This window comes from Colletes gigas, unplaced genomic scaffold (assembly GCF_013123115.1).
Source record: "Colletes gigas isolate AHSC1104 unplaced genomic scaffold, ASM1312311v1 Colletes_gigas_Sc00006, whole genome shotgun sequence".
NCBI classification, from domain to species: domain Eukaryota; kingdom Metazoa; phylum Arthropoda; class Insecta; order Hymenoptera; family Colletidae; genus Colletes; species Colletes gigas.
Window position 1 is genome coordinate 2174225 of NW_025106635.1, and position 12377 is coordinate 2186601.

General features: G+C 44.6%; 1 protein-coding gene across 8 annotated transcripts in view; it reads right to left on the reverse strand.

Annotated features, from left to right (window-relative positions):
- LOC122395825 (disks large homolog 4) overlaps window positions 1-12377 on the reverse strand; it is a 292810-nt gene that overhangs the window by 208013 nt on the left and 72420 nt on the right. The window lies entirely within an intron of this gene.

Here is a 12377-nt window from a genome sequence, read left to right on the forward strand (position 1 = left end):
GCTTGTACTTGGCACAGTTGCAGCTTGCTCCTGAATGCTCGCGCGCGTTCTGCCTTCGAACATAAGGCGAGTCAACGGTTCCATTCGATTATTTACAACCGTACTGTCCGCGATGAATGGGTAGAATCCTCCGGGCGACAAAATAACACGTCGCGTACAAAGAAGAGCCGAGAACTTCCGGCGAGGAACAAGTATTAAAAAACAAAGCCCGCGCGATGATTACGCGGAAGCGCATGCGGCGTTGGGAAACCAGGCCAGACAATTCTCGAGCTTACGACGAATCCGCAGCAAGATCTCTTTTATCCGGAATATTGTACGTCGTCGAGCTCGCGGAATTGCGTACGTTACTTCAAACTGTACAGTGAATGCTCCACCGACATTCATCGAAGAAATCACAGTCGATGCTCCTGCGTCTACGAGGCTGATAATTCTTTGTCACGAAAGCCTTTCGAGTATAAAAGTAATCGAATATGTGGGGAGAGAAATTGAGAATCCAAGATTTGATAGTGGAGATTTCTTTGGAGATCGTGAATCGAGTTTTTCAAGTTCCAGAAGTTTAAAAATAACTAAGATCAAGAGGATTGTATATATCACTGACCGATATGTGAAAAGGTCGGTGTTTGTAAATTTAGAACGCAAGAGAAGGAACGAAGCTTCTATTGGAAAAATTTACACAACGTGATTCGTAATAAAGGATTCAGTTGCCTTCCATGTGTGCTCTTTCCTCGTTTTTCTGTCATAAAATTGAGCACAGACCTCTTGACGATATGATAGCTAAATTTTACAGAAGACCTAAGTCACCATTTAATTTTCAAATTAACTGCTCCCAGACTAATTAATGAAACATCTATTCGTCCATTGGTCCGAAACTGTAACAGTGGATTCACAAGAGCTTTGCAACCAAAGTTTCCCCGTTCGACGACACGTTCGAGCGTCGAGCACGTCAACACGATTGTAATCCGCCCGAACACGTCAGCGCAACGTAAACAATCGAAGCTGGATATCAGACGACGATAGCAATAACCATAACGACCGGCGATGCAACACCAGGGGCAAAGAACCACCTCCGAGCACCTCTTCGAACCAATAAATTATTCTCAGTCCCGCGGGATCGTTTCGAAACACTCCGGAGCGGATTTCGAGTCCGCCGAGCGTACGAGGCTGAGTAAACGGGACCGCGCAGATTCGTACGCTCTCCGCGGCGAAAGCTGCGTCCGGAATCCCGTGAAATTACGTTACCTCGGACTCGTAACGAGCTAACCTCGCGATCTAACGTAGCACTGTACCGCCGGATGCATCGTCGACGAGCTGCTCCAAAACACACGATCTATCGTGCGGCAGCTTGCAGGTGCGCGAGTACCTAGCCTTCCGCGAGCTTCTCTGCAGGGGCGCGTGTCAAGGTGACCGGCCACGTAGGGCCGAGACGCACGACACACGGTTGTCCGATGCACCTTGCGAACCCTCGTCAATGGGAATCATCGCTGTGTCACGGACACGGGCACCCGCGACACGGGTCACGGAGGTTTGCGGATAAACGGTTAGCTCGAGGAGTCGGCGTAAGCTCGCGGGAGCGTCGTAGTCGCGAGCACTGACCTACGTCACTGGGCGCACTTGGCACACTACTGAGAGCGCCGGTCGTGTCGTGTACGTAGGTGTGCTTCCGTGTGCGTGACTGGCTCTCTCTCCCTCCCTACCGTGCACCCCGTCTCGCTCTCTCGCTCTCTCTCTCCCTTCCAGATGCAACCGTGCGCGCGACCGTGTTAGCCGGTCGCGCGATACCGGGGTGAACTGCACCGCCACCTCGTGAAAATTGCATTCACCCTGCCGCGCGGGATCCTTCGACCAACCCCTATGCGGCTGCTACGCGCGCCCGTTACCCACTTCGAATTCTTACGCCCCCGCACACGTCCACCCCTGCCGCCCTCGGGTACTCGAGACGAGGGCGAAATCGCCGCGTATCCGGTGTATCGTTTCTGCCTCAGACGACACTCGGGATCAGAGAGCATCTACGGGGTTCATGGCGACCAAGGGGTGCACCCTGCTAGAAAGACAGATTCGTAGAAAATAATTACAGAGCAATTAATTAACCGTATGATTTCTCCTGACTGTTCGTGAAATTCTGGCGACCTATAAATGTGCACCGCAACATATATTACATCGAAAAGGGGAACCTGTGTTAAACAGTTCATGAATTTTTTACGGAACGTGTGTACATTTAATCGAAACGATCTCTATATCGTGCTTGAAGCATATCTTGAACTTATGAATACAATTTTTTCTAGATGTCTACGTCGATTCATAAGGAAGAAAATTATTATCCTAACCCCTGTGTACTGATACACGTGATAACTCAAGAACCGTTTATAAAATTCTCTATAATATTCTCGAAAATATTCTTTATTTTTGTAGTTACTTCTAAAAATATTGACGAAAGATTCATCTTCGTCAAACTGCTGTAATTTCTATGATAATGGCGGTGTCCGACGATCGAAGTGTTTATAAACCGAGCCAAAGTTATTGCCACGTGAACTAATATTAGTTTCACCGTGAACGTGGCGAATGCGAAATTCGTTAACGGTGAAAAGCGAGATCCCTTTCTATGGCGTGATTAAAATTCTGAGCGGGAAACGTTTGTACGCGGAGAAGTATCCGAAATCAAACATTTCTAAAGCTCGGTAAAAGGTTGAAGGAGCTGCAATATGCAACGCAAACGGCAGAAATCTGTGGGAAACGTGCTACGGTACCACTGCCGTTAATCATAATTCGCGTGTTGAAATAGTTTCCTTGTTCCTGAACGAACTACATAAAATAATAAATAACTAATTATTATTAAATCCTTTTAGATACGATTTCTATTTGAAACATCGTTTGAAGTACCAAAGAGTGAAAAATATATTCCAGAACGTCTGCATAATCCTTCCAACGGCAGAGATAGAGTAACGCCGAGATTTCTGATGTATGCATTGCGGATAATAGCAATGGACGACGACCAGACGATAAACAATCACTTAAAAGTCTTCGTCGAGCAGATGAATGCGTCCGATCGATAAGGCAAGACAATGCTCTGTCGTTTTCAACGGGAAGAGGCATCGACGGTTATTCCGACCGTGGTAAAATGGGGGGGTTGGGGGGTGGAAAAAAAAAGAAGAAATTGTATCCGTCGCGCATTCGAATCGATAACTGGACCCTGACGCAGCGTCTGCGGCACTTTCGAAAGCTGTAAATAAAAAAAGAGGCGCGGGAGGGTTTAATTAAAAGCATCTCCGCGGGAACGGGTCACGAACAATGCAGCCGGTTCTATCGCGCAGTATTTAATACCTTCCCAGTCGGAACGCGTGGTTTTCAGTCGATATTTCTTCGCGCGAAAGGGAATTCTACGCGAATAAAATCGTCCGTTCGCCCGTGTCGTACGTTATAGCGACGCCCGGGGAGCTCTTCGAGGCAAAGCCACCGCGTCGTTTTCCGATCCGATCGTGTCCTAACCATCCACACTCGAATACCCTCAGACATACCCTCGATCGAGTATCAAGGTAGTTTATCTATTATCAAACGATAGGGGTGGAAATCCCCTACGTTCTCTCGACCTGTCTCCCAAGTCTCGCACGTTCACGTTCGCTGACGTTGTCGTTCGACTAATCTGTTCGGTACGATTGCGTCTGAGAAGCTCATAAACGAGCATCGCAGAAATTTCACAGAAAAAAAATTAATCATTCGCACTCGGGCCGATTTATTAGATTTTGGAACCTAATATGGGTTGAGTCGAAGTTTTATAAAATCGGGGACTTCCGAGATACATAGAAAAATGTTCGATTTATGTCGGAAGACTGCGGTCGCCTGACGAAAGCAATCTGTTACGCAATGCCGTGCAAGATTACAAACACACATGGAAGCAGCCTCATTTTCATATTGTTATTCCCCATTATAAATTAAAATTAGAACATTGCTGTAATTGAACCGCGCGGGATAATTAATAAACCGTACGTGCAATTTTATTATAATTTTCGATCGTGTATCCTTATCGGTAGAAATAATTGAAACCCAGACGTGTAATTACGGCATTAATATTGTCATTTATATTACAATTAATAATTAATGCCAATATTGTAATTACGACTTTACGTTTGTATCAATTATTTCTAATCGATACGGACAATTTATGATTACAAGGCTATAATTAAATGCTTGTAGACTCTAATTATCCAAAGTGGTTTCGCTGTAAATGTTTGTACGACTTTAAACCTGACGTGTTGTGTATCTTTAAGACCGCGTTCCCACGCATTCGTATCCTCGAATGACGTTTCGCTACAAGTCGTTAATTTTTGTCATAAAAGCGTAAAAAACAGGGTACTTCATTTTAAGGCACAAAGTTGGCCTCGAGATCTCTTTAACGGATCTTCCTATAAAACGATCATTTTCACAGTGTCCTTCTTCAGAGTCGACTTTGGCCAGCCTTCGCATACGCCCACGCACTTGGCACACGTTCCTCATACGAATCTCGCGCGAAGAAATAAATTGAAAACAAGAAGAACAACCCTTTCTAGTTCGAAAATTCATCCTACGCCGAAAAATGTTATTTTTAAAAATAGAATTACAAACCCCAGACTCCCAATTATAAAACCTGCATTTAATTCGACGGGAACAAAGCGGAGGCATTTCTACCTCAATAAACAATACGTCGTACTCGTGGAAACTGAAGAGACAATGGTTTCCCTTTCCAAGCAGAAGAATGGAGTGCTCGAAATTCACAAGGAACATCACAGTCGGCCTATTACGTTCACCGTAAATCGGTATTTTCAATTCGCTAAGAGGCAGCCCGGGCGAAATTTTTCAGAGGGTAGTTTCAGACTCGTCTCGAGTTTCGGAACAGCCCAGTCAATAGAACGGCACCAGTTTACGGAAATCTTTGCGTTTCGACGTTTTTCCCGCGCATTACGGTAATGCACCGTCGAACGGGAAACGTAACGAGCGAGAAATTCTACGCCCCGCGGTAAGAAGCTTTCCCCGGGAAATGAAAGGGAAAAGTTTCCGCGGTGCTCTCGTTGCGAAATCCCACGCGAAAACTAGCGTCGAAAAAAAAACCGCGTTCGTTTGAAAAGATGTCCGCCGCAACAATACGGAGCCCGATAAAAGTTTACCCGCGTTACTTTGTTCGTTTTCTCGTTTTCTTGCGAGCCACGTTAAGCATCGGGAGAAGTAACGAGCGGAGGAATTTGTTAAACGGAGTTTCCTTCGAACGTTTTCCAGATAACTTGTATCGCTGAAGAAGAACGATGGTTGCACGGTTAATTCCGCGGTAGTTACGGACGACCAGAGTCGGACAGAAATTGCGTAATTTCTGAGAGAAGAACGAAGAATTCGCAATGAACTGTTCTCCGTCTTCTTGACATTAATTCGACTTCGAGAAACAATTATTCGCTCATTTTACCGATACGGAATGAAAGATCGACTGTTTTCTCGACGAACGGAATTTAAAATAGGAATTTTCCAGGAGAAACTATCGCGAGAATCGTTATCGGTAAGCGTGCAACGAATCCGCGATATTTTCCGCCGGGAGGAAAGTTCCTCGCGTGATGTTTCACCGAACAGGGCAAAGTTCTTGCGAGAGGGGACACGGGAAAGGTCGTTCCTTACGGGTCACGCCAGAAAGTCACTTGTAAGGCACAAAATAGTGCGGCGGACGCGTTCGTATCACGATAACGGACCGGTACATCGACTTCCTGGTTCTTCGTGCACGAATCACGCGTGTCGCGAGCCACCTGACTGCGGGACCTCACGAATTCTCGATTGATTTCTCCGCGTCATGAACATGGAGATCAACTTCGACCTTTGAACCGAGTCGAAACGATTTCTAAATGTATTATTCGCGTTTCTATTTTCGAACGAATAAAAGCGTAGGACACTGTTAAAAGTATTTATGATATAATTATGTGGTCTCGACGATAACGTCTATTTCCAAGCTAATAGAGATGCGACCGATCGTTCATGTAAAACGGATAAAGTAGGAGAAGCAAAACTTGGAAGACCCACAGAATCTCGATTGATCAACTACGTCTATAGACGAAACAGAAGCTTTAGAAGGTAACCCTGACTGTGTTCATAGCGACGTCTGCGTAGTAGATTTCATGCAGGAAGCCAACTCGCGGCTTGTTGCCGGTGTGCAATGGTAATTCGTGAACCGGGCAAATCGTGATTAGATTAGAAGTCGAAACGCTGCTAGCCACGCTCGCCAATTAAAGCGCGGATTGCTACTCGATTCCTTCGATAAAACGAAACGCTCGAAACGGTGCATCCACTGATGAAAACGCGATCGAATCACGAAAACGTTTCCTGCGACCGAAAATTGACGCGTGCTGTCTCGATTGTCATCCCCGCGCGACGATTCTTTCGTACGAACGACCGTGAATTAAAAAAAGCACGCGAACGCGTCACCAGCCACTAATATTTGAAAGGGAAGACACTCTGGAACCCTGAAAATGTAATTTTATTAATTCTACAAAGCAGATTCTTGTTTTTTTAACTGAGGCCCATTCAAAGTGGGTCCATGACTATAATAACGAATGTATCTGAAGCGATCGATCGATTCCTATAAGAAAATTACTCTTTCCCGGAACGGAAAACAATTCCAATCCGGGATATAAGAATAATTGATAGGAAAGTAGGAAAAAAACGAGACTATACGGTTTGTGGGTCACAGCTAACGACTGTAACGATCAAGTTAGCGAATCGTTGAGAGCTACAAGAAAGTCTTCGACGACTGATAAAGTTGTAGAAAAAAAGGAGACACTTTAAGCTGCGTGCAAAACAGTCAAGTGGCGATTATAACGCCTACGTTTCAGGCTTGATATCGATCGAAAACTATATGAAAGTAACTATAGCGGAAAATGGCCTATCAACTGCGATCTTTAGGGACCTGACAGGGTAGTGAAAAAGTGACGCATTAAACTCAATCGACGATAATTATTTGCGAAGGTTGCATCGATCGGCAACTTCAGGAAAACTGCGTATCTCTGAATATTTGATACGATACTATAGAGGCGTTACAACGACTGGGAAATCACGATTACGCTGTGATCGCTAGAGCGATTTTACCGCCCAAAAATTCGCAACTTTTTTCTGTGAAAGGAAGCAATCGTCCCAATATCTCGAACCTCCAATAATTGATAGAGCGACAGGGGAAAGGGAAACGTATTAAGCTTTGTGGACCATAACGTGCACTGGTAGGCGTCACGATATCGACGTCCGACACCTTCGAAGCTCGACAATTAGAAGAATATCGCTCGATCGAGCTTGAACGCGCCCACGTACACAGTTCGTTGGACTAGAATTCAACGGGGCTGTGTCGACGATACGCATCAGGTGCATTAAACAGCGATCCACGTTTTACGATCTCCGCGACTACGCGCGTCTTCCACTAGTGCGCATTAAATGCATTCGCAGCGCCGTTACGCGTAGGCACATGTAATTTATGCTGCTCGACGGGGGCGCGTGCAGGGTATTTACCATCGATGACAGAGACCGAACGAGAAGCGTGTGCTCGCCTGTAATAAGTGCAATAACGGAATAAGTGCTCGCGTGCACCGCGGAAGAACAGAGAGTATACAAAGTACGAACGTTTCAGAATTATCGCGAAATCTTTCCAAAGTAAACTCATTTTTATATTCATAGTACATAGGAATTGCACTGTTTGAAAGGTGAGTCTATTTAAACATGCCATCGATCAAACGTGGACAAGTTTACGTGCAATTAAGATAAGTTCTCGTTAAAGTACTAGTTGACTAACGTTAAACCTACTGACACCTCATGCACATTCATTCGTATACCATTTGTATACTTGTGTAAATTTATTTTCAATTAAATAAACAATTTATAATAGAGTGTTAATCGTATAACGGTTGTATAATCAATAGGAATTGCCGAGACATTTTTGTGTGTGTAGCGTCAAAGTAAATGTGAAAATAAACATAGAAGACAGCATAAATTATAGTAGTGAGTGTAGTCATTAGATAGGGGATGAAATGCCCTTTAAAATGAGCGTTTGTACGAGTCGATAGCTTTATTAGTTCCGGAGATATGACGATTTTAGTTTCAAGTCGATGCAATGGCTAGTTTCGAAGATGCATCGCGAGGTGAATGAACTTACTACGGCCTTGTCAAGGTCGTTGACCGCACGTGCTCGTAGTAAATAGTAAACGTGACGTCATTCACGTGTGAGAGGCAGAGGTCCGAGCGCGTAAGACGGAGACAGAGATAAAAAAAATTACCTTTTACATAAATTACGATATCTCGAAAACGGAAAGTCGGATCGTCAAAAACCAAAAACCATTTTAAAGGGGAAGCTTTGCCGCTCCTAACAATACCTCAATAATTAATAAAACGCTAGTAGTTTCGGAACTACACGCATCTAAAGTTTATATACTTTTAATAAGCTTTTCTAAGACGGAGACTGGAATTTTAAAAATTGCCCCTTCATTTAAATTACGATATCTCGAAAACGGAAAGTCGGATCATCAAAAACCAAAAACCATTTTAAAGGGGAAGCTTCACCGCCTCTAACAGCGTTTCAATTATGGATAAAACTCTAGTAGTGCCTAATCTACGTGTGTCTAAAGTTTTAGTATTTTTGTCGCGTTAAAACTGTGACTATTGCGCGAAGAGATATGAACTTTACCCTATTTAGAGTTACTTAAGGTCGTTAATTTTGTTGCGTCGCGAGTAGTGGGTCGGGCATATTTGGCAACACTTAAGAAAACGTGTTCTTAAGAACGAAAGGACTACGTTTCTCGCGACTCTTCATATTCGACAGTGTCCTTACGTCCAGTCGACGAGCCTAAGAGGCCATAAATTAGAAAACTCCGCTTTTAACTACCCCGTAACCTAGTCTACCTTTCGTCGCACTTCTTTTTCGTAACTTCACCTTGTCATAACTCCTTCCTACTATTTTTTAAATAATAAACCCCTGACTAATCTCATCTATCCAAACGCTTTATATTGTTTCACAAGACTTTCTCATTTTATCGAATATAATTTAATTTGTACATTATCTACATAGTCAATAAAGCTTCTTGACCGGTCACGCAATTTTAACTTGACGCGTGATGCGTGCAGAGCATTACATTTTACGCGAAACACATTACTTCGTAAGATGCTATCTGTTCTAGAACCACCATATTACTTAGAGTCGTTTCTGCAAAGTGTTTCTGGCACGATAGCACAGAACGTGGCTTGTAATTAGCAAAACGAAGTTATAAAACATCGTACGACATGAACTTTTGAGATATTGCTCTTGTACCATATAACGATCTATAGCGGATGCGTCGTCGACTGTCGGGTTTAATATTAGAATTATGTTTCGTTGATTTCACAATGCACGGGCGCGGAAATTCGGACCGCGTGGGCGGAATTCTGGGCAAAGGACGTAATAAACGCTGAGCTGTCATCAGATATGCGACACGGTTTATCAGGAGCCGATTAAACGGTCCAACCGAATCCACGCAAGCCAGTCTCGCGTGCAGGGAATCGGCCTCTTCAATTATAATATTTTATAGACGAAACCAGGCTGCACGGGCTCGCGTGTAATTTCGCTAATTGCCCGGTGATAACAACGAAGATTTATCGTTAATTAGACACTTCCTGAACGGTTTATTTATTACACCGTGCATTACAACAGGACCGCGCGATCAATTTCTATTCGACTTCGCGATAAAACTGCACGGAGAGCACAAAAATCCCTTTTGGCGTTAAACAGATATTCACGAAGACGTTGTTAGAACTGACACGATATTTTCTTATCGATCGAATTGCGTTTCCTTTCCAAGGTTTCGAATACGAGAGACATAAAAAAACTGTCAGACTATAATCGAGACGATAAACTGTTCAATCCTTTCATGTCGACATCAAGAAACTCGTCGTTGGCAGAAGTCCTCCGGCGGATGGCGATTACGCGGAGCAGTAAACGTAATGGAAGCGGCCATTTTAAGGACCGTATCCTTAATATAAACCGAAGTTACGACGGTGTAAATATTACGACGGATAAAACTGCACCTTCGTACGCGAAAGATAATGTGGGACGATCGACGCGGGGACAAGACGAACGATAGTAAATTAATTGAAAATTCAACGTCGGTGTGCTCGCGTCGAAAAACAATGCTCCTCGGACGGTTCTCGCGCTCGCTAACAATAGGATCGCGTAGAACGAGACACTGTAGGAAATAAAATAGCACTAGACTCGATCTGGGTCACCTTAAAGAGCACACGCCTAGCCGAATCGCGGAGGAGAAATGGAGAGTGCCTGGAGTCTGTTCGATTGGACCGAATCCCTTTCCACCTGAATCTTTCTAAGTCCGTTCCATCAGCTGTGCCCGAGAGCTTCGCCTCGATTTCGCCGCCCGAAACTTAGGACTCTAGACAGCTGAAGCTAGGCGCAACCTGCCTAGGGCTGCACTCAGAACTATTGATAACAGAATCCATTTAAGGGTTATCGGGCGAATTACTTTCTGATTTAACAAGTGGGTCAAACGGGGTATAACACCGTCTTTACGAGCTTTCTATTGTTATTTGTCTTGAACTAACAGAGATATAGATGCGAATCAAGCCTAAAGAAATTCTAATTAAATTTACAAAAGGGACAATTGAGAAGCGGACAGCTTTGTCGGATGTGGCGACGAATTTTCGCAATTTTTCTCGCCGTAGATCGGTACTAAAGCTCCCGGAGGTTGACACAGCCCCGGCGCAGCCGTGGGCTGATTCCACGTAGAAAGGTAAAAACGCCGTAATAAATCACCGGGGGGAGAAACGGGCGGAAGAAACGTAGAAGTTGGCCAGAAGGAGAATATATCCGCCGCGAGAAATACGCCCGGTGCCACAGTGGGAAAGTTATTATAATATGACGGGAAACGTATCGTCGTTGGTATTCCGGCCGCGGTGTAATACTTGAACGACGAAAGCGAACAATATGTAAGCGAGGACGATAATGCGTTTTGCCTCGTACGTAATGCAGTCGTCGAAATGGACGTTTCTGCTTCCAGAGTAACACTTTATTCGAGCAGCCGTCGAATAGAGTTAAATATACTACGAGTACAAGCCTTTTACAGAGATACAATATTCTGTAATTCAAATTCGAATTCGTACTCGATCGGTGCTGGAAGCTTCGCGATATTGGAACCGGCTGAAACCGTACGAGGTGGTCGAAGAAGTAAACAAAAACACGCTGTCTGCCCTTTTACTCCGGTTCGATTAGGAATCGACGTTTCTAAGCTTTGTTCCAAGGAAATAGAAACATAGTTCTTGGAAGGAATTACGAGTCGTATTGGGTCAGGCGTAATAGTTAGTCTGTCTGAGGTCCGTGACTAGGCAAACATTACTCGACGACACGTTATATTTGCTGATCACATACTCCTTTGCTTGAGACTGATTTCTTTATTATATAGACATTGATGATCTAAAATAATTTTTAAAATTTGAGATCGATGACAATTGAAATAGTCGATGGCGATGAAATTCCATAAGGGAAACTTTAATGTTTCCCAAAATTTGCCTCTTCAAAAAATAAAAGATCGACGATCGACCAAGTAAAATCTGAAAATAGTACAGCGATATTATTCGTGTACATCTGATTTCACGATATCGCGTATCGTTCGAAATCCACGCTGAGGGGTAATTTACAAAGTCGAAGAAGTAAACATAAACGCGCTTTCTTAGCTCTCTCGCCTGCGGTTCAATCGATCGTACCAGCCACTAGAAAAACAAACCGCGCGAAATCTCGATTGCCGCGTTACGATCGCGAAAATATCCATTCATGATTCACAACGGCAATCCCCGACGACTGAGTCACGCTTGAATGTCAAACGCCTGGCCTCTGTATCGCGTTTATATGAAAACTGACCTCTTTCCGATCCGCGATCGGCCAAATTTATCGTTCGAACGGCGACAGGAGGCAGCGTTCTCGACGTGTGTGTGTGTGGGGAGAGAAAGTGTTACGGAAAAGGGTGTCGTTGAAACGAACAATGGGCTCGACAATAAATCAAAAGCGTTTATCCGCGTCTCCGGGAGCTTCTCGGACGCGTCATTGATCACGCGCGACGAAAAACCATCGCGTTTGCACTATTCGCGCCAAGTCGGCCGTCTCGAGAAAGGATCAATAATGTGTTTCAATTTGTCACGTCGTACCAAGGACGTCTCTCGCGCCTCATTAACGAAAGACGGTCCCGCGGAGCTCGTTTCTTGCTGGACATTCTTCGAATCGACGCACTCGCGGTTCGATCCGAGCACACACACGGTCCAACTTCCGGCGCGGTGTCGACGTGTCCGGTAGCCGCGACAGGACTGCATCCTCCACGTGCTTCGCGGTACGCTCACGCGATAACAAAGCATGCACCCTT